A 20,394-nucleotide genomic window follows, 5' to 3' on the forward strand; every position below is an offset into this window, starting at 1 on the left:
GACCAGCAAACCCCCTCCCCCTTTCAGAACTCAAAACCAAATCTCTCATTCATTTATTTTAGAAAGTTTTAAAATAAGAATCTCTTATACATATAAAGATTTTAAAGTAAAAGTTAATCATCTCATAGGATTTGTGCTTTTTTTTAGTACAAGTTTTATAACAGGCAAAAAATGATACTTTTTACCTTTGGTACAAATCTTCCTTCAAGCAAAAAATGATACTTTTTTGACTACCAAAATTAGATTCAAACTTTTGAATAAAGCCAATTAGAACCCAGATTTCTACATCTGGTCTGGTCAACAAACTGAAGGTGAAAACCCTCGTTATAATAAATCTTTGCAAGGAGGTTAAGCCATATGTTGTATAGTCAAAAAAAAGAGTTGTGTTGCAACTCTTCTGAGGTCAGTCTACCCTGTGCTTAATTTAGAAATCCGGATTGATTCGGGATATATAAGGTGAACTAAAAGTTAGGTGTGTAATTCAGTTTTTAGTAGTCACTCTTTGATGCACTTATACTACTATCATTTGCTGGAGCTGTTCTACCTGAAGTTGTATATGAAGTAAGAAAATAAAATTATTGTCAATAATTGTGTTTGTCTTTGAGTTAAGGTACAAGTACAGTTCCTATTGTCTACTGGTACGTTCCCAAGGGAATCTGCCCATCTCGGCAAACCTAAACGTCATGATGATGAATTCGTCTCCAAGGTTATAGAGACTGGTCAATAGAACCCTCCCAAATCTATATCCATTAACTATAAGGCTCCCATACCACAAACAACTTAAACAATATAAGAAATCAAGTAGACTTTATAAGCAACCAGTAAAACTATAAGAAGTCGAACAAAATTTCATAAGAAACCCCCCCCGTAACATTTGGCGCGGTCATCAAAAAAGACACTAAAGGAACTGTATGTGCCTAACAACATGACTACCTGCTACCCTAGACAGATATGATTATTCACAAATTATTTTTTGATTTTAAGTACATTTAATTTTACATTATTTAAGTGTAGTGTAATTTTACTTCTACTTATGTATTTTATGTGTGTACCCCATCTTAAAATAATTAGAATCTTCAGTAGTTAAATATAAATAAATGTTAAATGAAAACACAAATTTTATATACGGCACAACTTTAAGAAAAAAAAAACTGAATTAAAATAACAAATATGGCTCAAGAACAAGATGAACTATTAAAAGCGCAACAAATTATTGCAACTTCGGTAGAAATTGCAAAATCATTACCTGATTATGAAGGGGATACAGATGTAGATCAATTCAACATCCATTTAGGACAATTTGTTGAAATGACAAAAATTGACTTAAATGCATTAAAAAACATGCTACTCTTAAGACTAAAAGGACAGGCTTTGACATTTTTGAAACAAATTGAAAATACCGTAGGAACTGAAACCACCTCAACAATTAACTCAATAAAGTTATTGCAACAGGCTTTTCAAAAGAGATTCATCGATACTAGCTCATTGAACAAACTAAAACATGGGTTAGTCACATTCGAACAGACCCAGAACGTAAGAGAATATTTAAATAAAATTAGAATCGCAACAGAAGCGCGATACGGTCCAGGTGAAGGGGAATTGTATGAAAAAATAATACTAAATGCATTTAAACAGGGACTCAACCCAAAACTATATCGTCTCTTAATTTCCAAAAAAATCGACGACTTAGAACTGGCAGTTCAGGAAATAGAAACCGCCGTGGAAATCGATTCCATAGTCCTGCAGCACCAAAAACTATCAATAAATGCGGTAGAAAGTAAAACAGCTGTAAAATCAAGAGATCCCTCTCCGCGATTTTTCTCCAGAGAATCATCGCCAAAACCACTTCAAAATCAAATTCGAACCACCACACCTCCAAGACAAGTACGCTTTGCCCCCAATAATCAAATGAGGGCACAGGCGAATTATGAACCACTAAGGTGCTACTCCTGTAACCGGTTAGGTCACATCGCAAGAAATTGTTTTACAAACAATAATTATCGCCCAAATTTTAGGGGATCAAGCAACCATTTGTCCAGGGGGACAAACTATAATGGGTACGCCTCTAGAGGCAATCGAGGGAACACCTTTTTAACAAGAGGTAATTATCCAACCCGAAATTTCCAACGCAGTACGAATCAGTATCGCGGAGGGTATCGCGGAAGGTTAAACCAACCTAACAATGGTTGGAATAGAAATACAAGAGGTAACTTTACCAGCCGACGGAACCCATATAACAACTCAACTTCAATTAATGATCAAGAAAACCAAAATAGAACTAATGAAAACTCTACACCCGAAATCTGGGAACCCCAGGGAAACGAATCAAGCCCCCAAAATTCGTAGGACCAAAATTTGGTGGCAAAATAATATATAGGTCCCCACCAGTGATTATACCATTTTTAAGTGCAAATAATAATAATATGTTGCCAGTATTTGAAAATTTTAATGCAGGAGATATTTATTTCTCAGCCCTTATAGATTCAGGGGCAACAGTAAATGTGATAAATACATCCGTATTTAACAAATTACCCAATTATATTAAACGACGAATGAGCAATATATGTCCCAATTTATCAAGTGTGACGGGACACGACCTGGATGTAAAAGGCACTGTGTACCTAACCTTGCGCAAAGATGACAGAAATTTCTATACTCGATTTATAGTTTGTAAAAATTTTCCATACGAAGCGATAATAGGTGCTAACTTTTTAAAAGCCAATAAAATATTATTAGATGTAGCAAATTCAAAGTTTATATATCCGACAAAAACTAAATCAGAAATAAACAACATACAAGCAAACAAGGTAAAGGAAAACATAGGCAACATGAAGGAGTATAGAGAAAAACAAATTCAAGAAATTTCATATTTATGGAAAAAGCTAGCGAATGTAGAAACTCCCAGGAAAAAATCAGAGGATAATATCCTAAACTCAATGAAAGAAAGTCATAACGAAAAATATTATGGATTCCTAGTGAGAAAAACTAAGATTCCCCCTAAATCAATGCAGAAGGTCCAAATATCTCAGATGTTAGAACCGGTTAATGATAAAAATGAAACTTGGGTAGCATCGCCGTCGGAAAATCTCCCAAAAAATATAGTTTGCGAAGAACAAATTATAAATTACGAAAAGGGTGAAGGATATATTTGGGTAACGAACACCCACGAAAACGACCTAATTACCCTAAGTAAAGGTACATGTTTAGTAGAGATACAAATAGTATCCGAATCCGATATTAATAATTGGAAAAATTTGGAAAAGAACTTAGTGAATAATATTAATGTTCACGTTGACAAAGAATTTTCACTGACGCGATCTCAATTTCTTGAAAAATTCGAACTAAGTCACATAACCGATATATCATTAAAACAAAAATTATGCGACTTATTATGGAAATATAAAGATGTCTTTTCGACATCTGAAGACGACATAGGACTTATCCCATTTTATGAACACGCAATACAAACCACGGGGTCGCCAGTTGCAAAACAACCATACAGAATTCCATATAAACATAAAGAATGGCTAATAAATAAAATACATGAACTTGAAAAAAATCAAATCATAAGGCCAAGCATAAGCCCATACTCTGCCCCCGTTATTCTAGTCCCGAAAAAGAAGAAATGATCTTAGACTAGTGGTAGATTATAGAGCTTTAAATAAACAGGTAGTAAGTGACAAATTTCCCCTACCTAGAATAGACGAAATTCTAGACTCAATATCAAGTAAAAATAAAATATTTACTTCCTTAGATTTGACACAAGGTTATCATCAAGTAAAAATAAAAGCGGCCGATATTTTTAAAACAGCTTTTTCAACATCTGAATGTGGTTCTTATGAATACTTAAGAGTACCATTTGGACTAAAAACCAGTTCAAGTGCATTGTGTAGACCCCTCCTTCATTTACTAAGAGGCCTAAATAACATAATTCATTTTGTTGATGACGTCATAGCTATGGACAAAGATGCGGAGGACCATTTAATGACCCTAGCAAAAGTGTTTGAGAAATTTAGAGAAGGAAATTTAAAATGTAGACCTGAAAAAGTAAATCTTTTTCAAACTAAACTAAAATTTTTAGGAGTAGTTGTAACACAAGGACAAATTTCCCCAGACCCTGAAAAGATAGAATCTGTTAAAAATATAAAACCCCCTCAAACGATTAAACAGTTACGAGGAATCTTAGGATTAATGAGCTACTTTCGAAAATTTATAAGAAATTACGCCCAAATAGCAAAACCTCTCACGGACCTCACTAGAGGGAACCCCCAAAAAATTACGTGGTCTAAATTAGCTCAAGATTCATTAGATCATTTAAAAAAGGCTTTAACTTCAGAACCTATATTATGTTTACCCGACTTCCAAACAGGACAATTTGTTGTTACTACGGATGCCTCTACCAAAGGGATTGGGGCGATTCTCTCCCAAATAATAAACGGGGAAGAAAAAGTTATAGCATATGCTTCGCGTACTCTCACCACAGGAGAAAGTAATTATTCTGCGACACAACTTGAATTATTATCGATTATTCACCATTTAGAAAAATTTAAACATTACTTGGTTGGACGAAAATTTAAACTACGTTCCGATCATAAAAGTCTTCAATATCTACAGACTTTCAAAAAACCGTCCGGAATCCTCGCGAGATGGATATTAAAAATTCAAGATTTAGATTATGAATTTGAACATCTTAAAGGAAAACAAAACGCCCCATGCGACTATCTTAGTAGGTTTCCAGATAATGCTCCCTTAGAAAATGAAAATGAAGAAATTAACACGGTAAAAGAAAAACATACTCCGAAAAATAAAAATTTAAAAATGCAGACCAATAATTTGGTAGAAGAAGAACACAAAAACAGCCCACTATCTTTAAATAATATAAAAATACATCAAAAGAAAGATAATATTTGTGCTGCTCTAATAGAATATTTCTTATATGATAGAGACCTACCCAATGAAATGAAATCCTTTAAAAAAGAAATTGATAATTATTATTACGATTTAGATGAACAAATACTGTGTAAAATAATGACCAGTAACGATAAAAGAAATCAAACGACCATTATACCAGTGCTACCCCAAATTTTGGAAAAACCCGCTTTTGAATTTTTTCATTCTGACGTAGGAGGTCACTTAGGAATAGAGAAGACCTTCCATAGATTAAAACAATACTTTTTCGTTGCTTCAGCCTTAACAAAGTTAAAAAATTACGTTAATAGTTGTGAAACATGTAATTTAAGAAAAAATCCTCAAGTCTACCCTAATCCAGGGACAGGAAGAACTCCTACGGCCCGGTTCCCCTTCGATATAGTTTCTTTTGATTTATATGGTACTAGTGGAGGACTACCCATGTCTAATGAAGGACACACCTGTGTACTATCAGTGATTGATCACTTTTCTGGTTTCACTTTTGCTAAACCATTAAAAAATCAAAGCGCCTATACAACGTCGAAAGCTCTCGCTAAAATATTCCTTAATTTCGGTATTCCTAATACAGTATTAAGCGACAACGGCCCTAACTTCGTATCGAAAGTAACTACGGATTTAATGTCTTTTCTTCAAATAAGTAAATTAGTATCGACCCCCTATCACCCCCAGGCCAACGGGAAGATCGAGAACAGGCACAAACTTTTCTCTAATATTTTAAGCATTTATACGAAAGAAAATCGCAGAGATTGGCATAATGCCTTACCTTATTTAACAAATGTAATTAATACCGCTTACTCCCAGGTCATTCATGATAACCCGTTCTACATATTATTCGGACGAGACTTTAGAATCCCTTATAAGGAAATTATAGAATCGAGACAATATTATAATGATTCTCAAGACTATAAGCAAGAATTTATCAATAGAATGAGAAAAACTTACAAACTTGTAAAACAAGAAATAGAAAAATCAAAAAGACAACAAGAGGCCAAAAATATTCCAAATGTTAAAGGAGAAATCAATTTTCAAGTAGGAGATTGTGTTTACTTAAAAAATGAAACCAAATTGGAAGGCAAGAAGCTTTCTAATAGGTACGCTGGCCCTTATAGAATAATTAAGAAATATGATAATGACGTTACATTCAAACTATTAAAACCACAAACTGGGAAAACTTATAAAGCCCATGTTAGTCGTATAAAAAGGGCAAAATTCACAGAAACATGGACCCCTCAACCTTCAACATCAAATACCTCGGAGGACGAAAATGAACCACATCGCTCTAGACTAAGTGAGCTTAAACCTTTTAATTTCAAACAAGGATATTTTGAAAACAGTAGTGACGAAGAAAAATTTAATGAATTTCTAACCATGACAAATATGGTTACCCCCCCCAAAATGTACCCCCGTTACGCGGAGACGGAGGAATAGCGATTCATTTTCCAGTGAAGAATCAGAAGAATTGGACTATACGATTTCTCCAAAGTCACAATTCTTTCCAGATAAAATTTCAACCCCTTACCCCCCAAAACGTTTCCCCGACAATTTGGTGAAACCTATTTCACCAATAGACAGACCTTTATCGTTACACGATGAATTAAATAAGGCTATACAGACACCTGGGGACATGGAGTCACAAAGGGACAAACAGCCCCAAAAACAAACATTAAGAGAAGCAATGGATATCATTAATTACCCAATTAAGACTAGACAGAGTACATTTTATACTAATCCAGTTACTGATGAGCTACAATATCACGATATAACCGTCTCAAAGGCAAAACCAAAGGACTGGGTATCTTGGAAGGAAACCTTAATGCAAACAATTCCTCACCCTCCGGAGGACATGGCTTTCAAGCAGTTTAGGCACCCCAAGAAAACATTTGAATCCTCCCAAAGCTCACAAGAATCGTTCAATTCTCCCGAGCCCAGAGATCAACAGGACGAGTCAATCAGTAAACCCTCTACTTCACGAGGAGAAGAAATTTACGAAGGTCAGGCTGGACCTGCACCTAAATCTCAAACCTCTACTTCAAGAGAACCAGATACTAAATCTACAACTAGTTCCTCAGATACTGAGAGTGAATCAGGCACAAATGAGCCCAAAAATGTGGAAGGAACAAGACCACAGAGTGCAACTGCCCAGGCTAAAAAGGCACAAATTAAAGGTCAAAAATTTCTTAAAAAACAATATAAAAAGTTTGACTTGATATCGCTAGCAAAGCCAAAGAAAAAAACCGAGTCTACCGAAGAGAAGGTAACAACAAGGTCAGGCCGAGTTGTCAAAAAACCAGATAAATTAGATTATTAATAAAAGAAAAATAAAAATCTATCAGTCCTGGATAAAATAAAGGAAAAAAGACAGGCTGATTTGATTTTTTTCTGAGGGGTAACTCGATGTATTTATTGATAGCATCGGGTTATGACTCAGAGAAAGTTGACTTAATTTTTTTTTGCTCCTCGCCAAGAGACCACTCCAAATAAAAAGTCCATAAATAAAAAAAGGGTACTTTTCAGAAAAGTTTAATAAACTCCGATTGAAGAATTGGTTCATCAAAAAGGACTCAGTATTGTGAGTAAGTCACAAAACTATTTTATTTAACAAGAATTTGTTACTATAGCCCCACCGCAATAATAATTCCGTAACGCAAGAGCTTATTAACACAACGATAACTAACACCTGCCCTATAGGAATCGCTATCACTTTATATACCATAAAAACTAAAATATTGCAAAACAGCTTGTGGAGATAACCATCAAATAATAGTAAATAAAAACTCATTAGTAGCCTTAACAAAAATATTATTACAAATAGTTAATAACAACAAGCGTCTTCGTAAACTGTAGTCGTAGCCAAACTTGTGCTAATTTACCTTGCAATTTTATAATTATCATACTCCTTTAAGGCATATTCTTGGTTCGCCTCCCTACTATTAAATAGATTTAGTGGCTTCAAATAAATTAACGTGTAACTAAAAAACGACATTAATATAGCTATAACTTGCAACATCTAACAGGCATTCAGACTTGGCATCGAATCTACTTCATCCTCCCGGCAGTATCAAGATCGCACTTAAATATTTTTTTTATATTATTTTCTTATATCTTTTCTCCGTGAATATGGCAAAGGGAATTATAGATACGGAATTTATTTCAATTATTCATGCCAAGGAAAATATAATATATTCGGCCGCTATGCTAGTCCAAGATGAAAACGGTAAGGAAATATACGCAGAAAGTTGGTACCTAAATTACGATTTGACAAAATTTAAACCCCACACGTATAAATTTGGGTTAAAATTAGCTAATACCCCAAAATATCGACCCGCAAGGGGAGAAGTAAAAATCAAATACTCAAACAAAAGACAAAAAGGGACTAACTTGACAAGTTTACAGTTAAAAATAAGAAAACTACAGAAAAAATTTAATGTCTGTTACTGGTTTTGCAAGGGGCCGACACAAACTGACCTTCTTCTAATTGATAAATGTAAAAACCCAAAAATATGTTATAAAATCGAAGAAAATGAAAACTGTACTAAATATGAAGGAGTTCACCACCCATTAGAAGAAATACGGCATTATGCCAAATTTTTATACGACCCGAATACACAAGAATATACCGTTAAAGGGGATAAAATATTCTTAAGACGAAAAAAATCTAAACAATCTAAAAAAGACGCTTACAAAAACAACTTGCATACCAAAAATTTTAAAATTCTAAAGTACAAATAATATTTTTTAGATCTGTAACCAGAGGGAACCAAATCAGGTAAAAATTCACTCAACTAACAGCTTATACTAACCGGAGGAAATGTCGCGTAACATAACCTTAGAAAATGTTCTAAGACCCCTAGATCCCGTTATAAACATACCCTCAAGACAAAACTTTTGGCTTCCAAACAAAACCCAAAGTCTACCAGATCTTTCAAAAATAAACCATGAAACGAACGAAAAAATCTTAGAATCAGCAGTAAAAAACGCAGTAAAAAATTTGCGTTACGACTTACTTCGTTCCTTACTGCACGTTCCAATTATACCTAGTGATAGTTTGATAATTGAAATAATGGTCATATTACTAATAAGTACTTTTTCGCCAGAGGTAATGAGAAAAGACTACGGATACATGCACAGGTTCGCCCTATACAATTTTACAGTACTTCTTTGCTCAATCCCCAAAAAGAAATATCCATTAATCGCGTCCCTAATATGTGAAAATTTTTGGTTAACACCACTTGAAGAAGAAAATTTCGAGCTACCTTGGCCTTCAAAGTTCTTAGAAATGCTAATGGAGGTATATTATAGGCTATTTAACAAAGATCTACTACTTAAAATCTACAAAAATAACAATGTAAATTATTACTGGATTAATAACTCTATTCATCACTTATATCTAGGACAATACGAGCTATTAAAACGCTTAATTACTAAGTTTTATACAATAGACGAAAACATTGGGTCAAAACTAGTAAAAGGAAAGGATATTCTAATATATGAAAAAATAATAAATTGCATAAGCCCGCTATGTTTTCACAAACAACTGATTTTCAAAAGAGTTTGTATTACTCCAAATAACCCCAGTCTAAAGGAATTGTGTAGAAAAAACATACGCTTTATGATGAAAAAAACCAACATTCACTATACGTTAACTAACCTAGCACTTCCTGAAACCCTAAAACGGTATTTACTACACATAGAAGATATTCGTGGAAATAATAACCAGGAATATCGATTGACTTTTATGACTCCACACCTGTTAAAATCTGAAATAAATCAATTTTCGAGCCAAGGGCCAATAATAAATATTTCAAATGACCATGAACTAGATTGTTCAAATTTTATCTAACTAATATCACTTTTAAACAGTAAAATATCGATAAATTAGTTTCTTTTACTCGTTTCTTTCCTTCTAATGTGCAGAAATAAAAATTGTCTCCTATGATTTTACTACTCTATTTCCGAGTGGGGATATTCCAGGGCATAATGATAGAAAGGCTATGATACAAAATGTATTACTTTTCGACACATTGTGCGTTGGAAGTTCAGACGAATTGGATTAGAGTACCAACCTAAAAACCATTAAGTTAATGTAACTTGATTTTTTTAGAAACCGGGCGATATCTGCCAAGAAAGTCAAGGAAAATGAGTAACCAACCACCAAATTATTTTTTCGCAATTCAAGTCAAAAGCGCGCAAATAAAAAGAAAGGCCTCAGAGGTACAAAACTACATAATTAATATAGACCCTAGTTTATCGCAAGCCCTTATTCAACACAGTACTTTTCACGTTACACTAATGGTCATCCACCTAAAAAATAATAGTGAAATCGAATTAACAAAAAATGCTTTCGCGAAGGCAATATCTGCCTTTCAACAGGAACTCAGTGAGAATCAAATAATACTCGACTTCCAAGGCGTCGGAGAATTTTCAGAACAAATTTTGTATGCCCAGTTAAATAATGAGACAGAATTTAAAGTTCGCTTAAGTCCTCTTTTAGAAAGAATTACTAAAGAAATCAGTAAAACCGGAATACAACTCGCAGACCAGGAATGTTGGAAGCCTCATTTGACGTTAGTAAATCTCAGAAAAGTCGCGAGGCTAAGAAGGATGGCAAAAAAACTACCACCATCAATAACGTCTATTTTTAAAAACATGAAATTTGGATTCGAAACCGCGAAAAGCATTCAGTTCTGTTCCATGAATAGTCCAAAAAACGAAGAAAATTATTACCAAATATTATCCGAAATCAAATTCAACAAAGAAAACAACTAAAGAAATCTGGAAGAAATGAGAACGAGAATATATAATAGATAATACAATTAACAGGTAATATATCATTGCTATAAACTTAATAACCCTTTACGCCACTAACGGCAAGGCAACTAACCTATGTATGCCTTTTATCAAAAATAAAAATTTTCTTTTACAAATATAAAAATAAGCATCTCACAAACCAAATATGTCTGTGAATAAGACTAACCAACTTAAGATTTATAAGCCTTATAAAAAAAAAAAAAAAAAAAAAAACCTAGGGTATCTTTTAAATTAAACTCCTTTTTGTATTATGTATAAAAATTCTTATCCTTTTAAAATAATATATATTTACGAAATCAATTTAAAGCTCAATCCATTTTTATCACCAAACAGACACAAAAAAATAAAGGACAGCAACAAAAAAAAAAATAAAAGCACAAAAATTTAAATCTTACCAAATTTTAGCTTCATCTTGCAAAAAAATGCCGATTCTATTATAATATAAATCCTAAAATCTTAAAGTAGGAACAACTCAATCCGCGCGTACTAGCATTGAAAAAAAACATATTTTGTAACCTGGCAAAATTACAGATCTCTGAAAGGCAAAATTGCCAGTTACGAGTGAAAGTGAAATTCGCAAATAGACGTTTTATCTAATAGACTCGTGACATATAAAAAATACAATGCATGCATTATATAATAAATAACCCTTAAGGTACGTCTACTAATGTAAGAATAATTTTTACAACCAAGAAATGAACTTGCGCATTATAACACCCTACAAGCGTTTTTCGCATGACAAAAGTGTAATTGCATTTAAAAGATCTGTAGCAGTTTTAAAAGAATTTAAAAAAAACAAAAAAAAAAAACCGCCTAGCGGATCTCAGAAGTCAAGAAAAGTTAACCACCCATCTTTTGAATTAACCAATTACAATGAAGCTTCTCCTGAGGCATTTAAAGAAGTAACCAATCACAGCGATACATCTCAGTGATAGGTTAAAAGTTTTATTTGAAACTAAATTATTTTGTCAAATAAATCGTTTACATTTAAGAAAATAAAATAAAAAAAATATAATCACTTTATATTCATTAAATAAAAAACCATTAAATTTACCTAAGAATCCAATTAACGCTTAAAATATTAACTATTTCAAGACATCGTTATATATATAATATATATGTCCAAAGAATGGTTACGATGCGCTGAGTCCTTCCAACATAAATAAATTAACACCATAATATTTCCAGATCATCAACTGAATACCAAGCCAAACAGGTAACCTTAAACTTATATACTGCTTAATAATAATACCAATTAACACCAAAAATAATTAGTAAAACAAAATCGGTACTAAGTCAAAAAAAGGGAAGGATTGTAAAAAAAAAAAAAAAAAAAAAAAAAAAAAAAAATGAATCTAACGGAAATTAGAAAGTGGGAAACTCCAAGATATTGTCAAAGGCCAAAAGAAAACCAAGAAGCTCAATCTTTAGATTTTTCAATTATGTCATATAATGTACTAGCTCAAGGATATATCGAAACAATGCCGTATTTGTACCATAATTGCAACGAAGAAAATTTAAAATGGCCAGATAGGAAAAAAAGACTTCTTAACCAATTCAAAATGTCAAATGCAGATATTGTATGCTTACAGGAAGTGGATGCTGACTACTATTATAATACCTACTTATCGTATTTTCAATCTCAGGGGTATGACGGAGTGTTTAAACAAAAAACCCAAGAAAAGATTGATGGGTGTGCCACCTTTTTTAAAAAATGTAAATTTAGTCTAAAAGAAAATCATTCCTTAGAAATGCTAAAGAGTGGAATAAATTTACTTAATCGAGATAACATTGCACTTATTTCTATTCTCACCCCATTTAAGAACCCGGATAAACAGATATGCATTGTAAACACACATTTGTTATACAATCGCAAAAGAGAAGATGTGCGTTTAGCCCAACTCCAAGTACTTCTAGCAGAAATTAACCGCGTTGCTTGCAAAATAACTAACGACCCTCCAGTTATCCTTTGTGGTGATTTGAATTTCACCCCTTCAAGCAAATTATACTCTTTTTTAAGCCAAGGAAGGCTTAAGTATGAACATCTAGATATAAAAAAACTAACTAACTGTGGTTCACAAAAAATTGGGAAAACCTTCCTCCCAAAGGAACTATATATTTCTGATTCTTGTCAGTACTTACAAGAACTAAAACAAAATAACTGCATTGAAGAAGAAATTTTTTCATCCGGTACATTAACACATAACTTTGCCTTTAAAAGTGTTTATAATTCAGATGAATTTCCAAAAGTTCGTTTGAATTCGACTTATCACAACTTAGTTGACTATATTCTCTACAGTAATATTGACGAAAAATTCAACAAATATGAAAAACAAGAATTAATGCTATTAGAAAGACTTCGTCTCCCAACATACAAGGACTGCTTAAAAATAGGACCATTACCTAATAGTCAAAATGGATCAGACCATTATTATCTTGAAGCAAGATTTCGTTGGAATTGCGTATAAATAATAATATACTTTGTTAAAAGCTTTTAATAAAAGACCCTATAGGAATAAATTAATTTAAATTCTAATTTAATATAATACTATTTCTAGATAAGCCACAACTTATTCCCACAATAACAGGTAAATTGTTATATTCTGCTTAATTAATAAAACTAACAAAATGCCTATAAAAAAAACACGAAGTAACCCTAATCTAAAAAAAAAATGAAACACAATATAACCTCCTAGAACAAAAACCTAGTACTACCTATTATAGTTTACCCGATTTATACAGGTTTAACTATGAATTAAACGAAGCAACGTGGAACAGCTTAATTATTGATGCAGTAAAGAATCTAAATTATAAATTTTTAAGAACACCAATCATATTTAAAAACCGTTTAATCAGGGATATAATGAACATAATGTTAAACTGTCAATTTTCAGAAGAAGTAGTTAAGGAGGGTTATGAATATATAAGAAAATTCTCATCAATAACATTTAAAACAATACTTGACAAAATTACCAAGAAGAATCACCCCCTAATAGAAGAACTAATTATCGAACATCTAGATATTTTTTGTGATGTAAATAACTTCACAATTATCTGGCCCTTACATTTCATATTAATAATAGTAGAAAAAGACTTAGAATCATCTATTAAATCAAACTGGATTATCTCAGTTTACAACAAATATGTTAACATTACAGAAAATGAACCCTTAAAGGGATGTCCCGTTTTACGTAGAGAAGATTACGATGCGTTAAAGAAACTAACGGTACGTTTATACCAAAATGAACAATACTTATGGTCAGAAATTATTCCAGGAACAGACATCATCGTATCGGAAACTATAGTAGAAGGTGTCAATCCCTCTTTTGGTTATAAATTATTAAAATATAAAATAAATTACAATACAACTAATCAAACAAGTCTAAAAGGACTATGTAGAAATAAAATACGAACAATTATGCAAAAATTTAACATTAACCATACGTTAGAAAATTTTAAAATACCAAAATGTCTTGTTGATTATCTTATGTATATTAATATAAAAAACAGCGACCATATACTAGAAGTAAATTTTAGGACCCGTGAATCTTTAAAAACAGAATTTAAAGAAATTGATGAAAAAGGGCCTATCTTTAATGTAAATTATAAATAATATTTAGAAAAAACAAATTATTTATTTCCTTGGAGAAGAAAAAATTAATTTACCTTAGACGGTTTGTGTTATATACTAACAATATTAACACCTAATATAAGTGGAAGTGGTAAAGGAAAAAAAAATAACTCCAAAGCTAAACCCCCCCCCCCAAAAAAAAAAAAAAAAAAAAAAAAAAAAAAATTATTTATGCTAATCACTGAAATAACTCTTCTAGAAATAATGAAGTTGATAAGAATATTGATGACCCTGTGCATCCATTCCAACACACAAGATATCATAAAACATGAAGTGATTTTCAAGCATGAAAACTCACTTCTGACCAGTAACAACGCGTGGAAAATATTTATGAAACTAGACCCCAAACCATTCGAAACTTTATTTCAACAAGTAATACGGCTAGAGAAGAACACCTATGACTTAAGGGAATCAATTTTTCAATTTCTAAAATCGGACAAGGGACTGCAAGCAAGCAAAAGCAACCACAAAAGAAAAGAAAGATATACCTTCCAAGAAAGATATACCTTCCCTTACCTATCCATCTCCCACCTATCCCAAAGTCAAAATAAAGAAAGTAATTGATGATTTTGATGCAAAACTGGCCGAAATCGATAAAGCTATAGGACTCGGAAAAGCCATAGATAATAGAAAAAAAAGATCAATTAGTGAAAAACAAAATTTAGATACCGATAAAGAGACTCAAAACATAATTAAACCAAATAAGACCCAACTTAAACAAAGCAAATTTTACGATGGACAATATGCATTATTAAACGAATTGCCCACATTATGGAATTTCTTCAAAGAACTATGGAATGGACCAAAACGAACTACAAAATCTGAGAAAAAACCCGTACAAGGAGAAATAAATTTTTCAGAAATAAAGCCAACAGAAGTTGAAAACACACAACAAACCGCTGCAATTGAAACCCAAACAACTAACATTGTATCGGACCTTGTAACACGAACAAATAAAATACCAGAGATAATAAAAGGTATAGAAAATATTGAAGTAGGATTAAATTCCACTACTGGGACCAGCAAACCGAAGTACAAATTTAAATGTCAATATTTCTGTAAAATAATAAACGTTACGACAGAAGCTACCAAAATAAACACAACCTCCCATATTCCACGTATTACTTCTAATACCGAAGAAATTACTTCTAATACCGAAGAAAACTTAAACGAAATAATGACAACTTCTAGAAGCACTTCAAGGAAACATGAAACGACGACCTTCAAAAACTACAATACTCAAAACGAAGAAACAACAACAGAAAATAAATTTACTCCAACAACTATCGAAACTGATCTTACCCCAAAAATAGAAATGGAAGAAACGTTCCCCACATTAAACCCTCCATTTACTGACCCACAACCAATAGAATTAGACACTTCAATGTCAGAAATTACTACAGAAATTGCCCCTAGTATACTAGTACCAAGTAGAAATGATAAAATTTTAATAACAGTAAGGCAACCATATCAGACAACTAGTTAAATTTGGACGTCAAGCAAAAAAGGCAGAATACAAGTTAGATGGCAAATCCCTTTTGTCGACACAGATTATAGCAGAACAGAATGCATGGAAGGAGATAAAAAATGCCAAGATGAAAACCACTGGAGAGAATGTTGGACTATAGATGGTAAAAAAACTTGCGCACGACTAGCAATGGCTTACGAACCAGCGAAGACTGAATTAGAACCCCTCCCGGAATTAACTATGGAAAATGCTCATAAAATATCAACCCACCAGGCCTTCCTCATATTATATAGACAAAGATTGGAAGCGTTATTTGAACTATTCAATACAGAAATACAAAAACTTAAACAAACACGTATATTCGAAGTATTTTTCCGTAGGAGTAAATATAAAAGGTCAACAAGTTTAATCCCAATAGTAGGGGAGCTTGCATCTCGATTATTCGGTTTGTCAACCGAAGAAGATTTGAATATATTGAGGGATAATGTTAAAAGGCTCAATACAGCCATGAATACAACACTCCATGTACAAAAAATACAAGCAAGTATAGCAAACTATCAAAAAGACAAAATTGAGGCCATTTCCAAAAAAATCTCAAGAACGGTCAGCACAATGAATTATTTGAAAAATGAAGTAGACAGAGTAATCTCCGATTCTAGCTTAACAATGGTATCACTAGACATTGTTATTATGTCTTTGTTGAACTTGGCTACTGATGTCAGTAAATTTGAATTCGCATTATTTGAGTTAACAGGAGGAAGCCTTTCTTACGACTTAGTAGATCCCTCTGACCTTAAAAACATCCTAAGTGAAATAAAAACTCACTTAACATTTGGTCTCCACTTACCAGTAGAACCAGAAGTAGCTAACTTGTTTTTATATTATACCAAACTAAAGGTACATATCACCGAAATTAATGAACAACTGTTTGCTGTCGTAACAATCCCATTAATTAACCAACAGTCCATATTTGATCTATACAAAATATCTACTTTTCCAATTAATATTAAAGAGACCAATTCCTTCATGAGCATTACGCCTGAAGCAGAATATATGCTAATTGATCAAGACAGAAGGAAATATACACTCGCCAATTCACAGGATTTAAAAGAATGCGTTTCTTTTAAAAATTTAGTCTGCCAACTAACGCTACCTATATATAATGTAAAAATCGGATCTTGCATATTAGATCTCTTCCTAAAGGAATCACAACAACAAGATATTCCCAACTCATGTGATGCTTTAGTAGGAAGCACAAAGAGAGAAATCTTCATTAATTTACGAAATGACTTATGGCTTTTTACGGTACCTAGAAAGACAGTGGGAACTCTATCATGCTATAACAATACAGAAAAAATTGACCCCAGTTATCGAACCGAAATACTATTACAGGATGTTGGAACAATAACAATAAAACAAGGTTGCCGACTCGTGACAAAAGAAACAACTGTACAAACACCTTTGATCACAACTAGCACAAACGTTGTGAGCCCAAAAATAATAAATTTCCAAGGAATAAATTTGTCTTTTACGATACCAAACATGAACAACGAAGAATCAAAAATATCAATTTGGCCCAAAATAGAAAAAATTAAGGGTACTATGCAGCTAGCAAAAATAAAAGAGGCATTAGACCTACAAATACCGTTGTTCACGACAGAAGACCAAAGACTAAAGTACGTAGAAAGTCAATATGGACTATTCTCGCCAAATTCCTGGTACAATATAATAATAACCATATTTTTGGTATTTCTTATATCTCTAACAATAAGAGCGCTACTCACAGTAAATTATGGAAAATTATGCTCTTGAGACGAAAAACGATAAAAAACGATGCGATTGATGCTCAGGAAATGCATCAACTAAACCCTACAGCCCCGGATGATATTTAAGCCATAATAAAGGGAGGTTATAACAGCATGGGAAAATCGAGGTCTTTTCCCATATATTCATATAACCAGTCCCTGCTTTAATAAATATTGTTGGTGTATTACAGCTAGAAGGCTAAGATACGATTTAATTGTATTACTTTTTGGCGGAAATACATCAGTAATATAAATATTTGGCAGATAATTTTTATGTAAGCTCTAGACCTCTGACAAGTTTAATCACTTGTCCCTTCTTAATGTAAACAAGAGAATGGAGGTTGTCTCTTGTAATTTTCGATATTGTGTTGCTAAACTAAATATTCCTAACGCATGGCAATAGAAAGGCTATGACGCTAGAAATAGACGTTTCTTTTCTACAAAGTCTTGCGTTGGGAGTATAAAGAACTAGAAATATACAAAAAAAAAACCTCCAAATTAATCTTGTGCATAATCAACGCCTTTAAACAGTGTTACTTGTTTAATCACATAATCATATGCCTATCATATAAATGTCACAATAATCAATGTTAATCACAACCATCGTTTTTACAATTATATGATGTTGTTACTATTCTATTCAATAACCATATGATTCTGCCTAGAAATTTTTTTTATTACAGAAATTGGCAATTGGCCGATATTACATAATGGCCAAAACTGGAAAACACCTATCATGATTCGTCAACCACCAAGGAATGCCCAAAAACACATGATTCAACCAGAAAGCTATCACCCACATGACACCTCAGAGAACGCCATCTACCATACTGAAATCATTTTCATCTTCTGATGGGACATCGCAAGATAGAAAAGGCGTAACATCCAGCCAAAATACAACCACAGAATATCCGCGAAGGCACCATAGATGGTAACGAAACACAACATGAAGACCCGATATCAACAACATCAGACCCAATGAAGATTTACACCAGAAAATTCTAATCTTATAAACTTTGGAATCAACCACAAAGTAAGGTTTTAAATACTACCTCAGTCCAATAACGCTTAAAATGCAGAAGGGAGCGGGAAAGGAATGGAAGAACCGTAGTACCAGGCGTACATTTGTACTTAAACTCCTAGGGGATAGGTATTCCTAGTCCTGCACTTCCCATTTTGAAAAAGCGTGATAGAAAGACAGACTGTACGGATGCTAAATTTTTAAGAAACAAAAAAAAAAAAAACTTAAGGGTGATAAACTAAAGAAGTGACATTATATTAATTCAATCAGTGGATAGGGCAAGGACACGAGAATTGTGATTGGTGTATAATATTCCAAAAATAGTAAATGGTGAACAATTAAAAAGTGCCAAGTAGTGAGTAGTTGGAACTTAATAAAAGTGCAAGTGGAAATACTTTTTATGTAACGTTGTATATTTTTAGCTTTATTGTAAGAATACCTGGAATCAGTTGAAAACTAAATAAATACAAAAATTTTTTTGTGAAACCAGGTATTCAAGTATATACCTTATTAATGTCAAGTGATGTATTAATGTAATTCAAGTGTAAGGTGTAGGTTAATTAAAGGTGTAGGAATATATACGTTTTCTTTAAATAATCATTTTTGTGGTGAAAGAATTAAAATAAAAATATTTTGACAATAAGAAACTGTAAGAAAAATAAAACTTAAGGACAGGGAATGTTCTGATTGACGAGGGCGTCAATCTACAGCGGGATAGGGGATATGTAACATATGGACCAGCAAACCCCCTCCCCCTTTCAGAACTCAAAACCAAATCTCTCATTCATTTATTTTAGAAAGTTTTAAAATAAGAATCTCTTATACATATAAAGATTTTAAAGTAAAAGTTAATCATCTCATAGGATTTGTGCTTTTTTTTAGTACAAGTTTTATAACAGGCAAAAAATGATACTTTTTACCTTTTGGTACAAATCTTCCTTCAAGCAAAAAATGATACTTTTTTGACTACCAAAATTAGATTCAAACTTTTGAATAAAGCCAATTAGAAACCAGATTTCTACATCTGGTCTGGTCAACAAACTGAAGGTGAAAACCCTCGTTATAATAAATCTTTGCAAGGAGGTTAAGCCATATGTTGTATAATCAAAAAAAAGAGTTGTGTTGCAACTCTTCTGAGGTCAGTCTACCCTGTGCTTAATTTAGAAATCCGGATTGATTCGGGATATATAAGGTGAACTAAAAGTTAGGTGTGTAATTCAGTTTTTAGTAGTCACTCTTTGATGCACTTATACTACTATCATTTGCTGGAGCTGTTCTACCTGAAGTTGTATATGAAGTAAGAAAATAAAATTATTGTCAATAATTGTGTTTGTCTTTGAGTTAAGGTACAAGTACAGTTCCTATTGTCTACTGGTACGTTCCCAAGGGAATCTGCCCATCTCGGCAAACCTAAACGTCATGATGATGAATTCGTCTCCAAGGTTATAGAGACTGGTCAATAGAACCCTCCCAAATCTATATCCATTAACTATAAGGCTCCCATACCACAAACAACTTAAACAATATAAGAAATCAAGTAGACTTTATAAGCAACCAGTAAAACTATAAGAAGTCGAACAAAATTTCATAAGAAACCCCCCCCCCCGTAACAGTAAGAGCTCTTACAGTAAATTCAAATTACAAACCTTGGGTTGAACAAATATGGATAACAATTCTGCAGCAAAGTCTCTCTGTAGTTGTAGGCTGTTTTTATAGAAGTCCCAGCTCCCCT

At 32.8% G+C, this 20,394-nt stretch overlaps 1 protein-coding gene across 1 annotated transcript in view; it reads left to right on the forward strand.

The window, feature by feature from the left end:
- LOC136041480 (uncharacterized) overlaps nt 1-20,394 on the forward strand; it is a 50,053-nt gene that overhangs the window by 3,601 nt on the left and 26,058 nt on the right. The gene's annotated exons all lie outside the window — the stretch shown is intronic.

This window comes from Artemia franciscana, unplaced genomic scaffold (genome assembly GCF_032884065.1).
Source record: "Artemia franciscana unplaced genomic scaffold, ASM3288406v1 PGA_scaffold_23, whole genome shotgun sequence".
NCBI classification, from domain to species: domain Eukaryota; kingdom Metazoa; phylum Arthropoda; class Branchiopoda; order Anostraca; family Artemiidae; genus Artemia; species Artemia franciscana.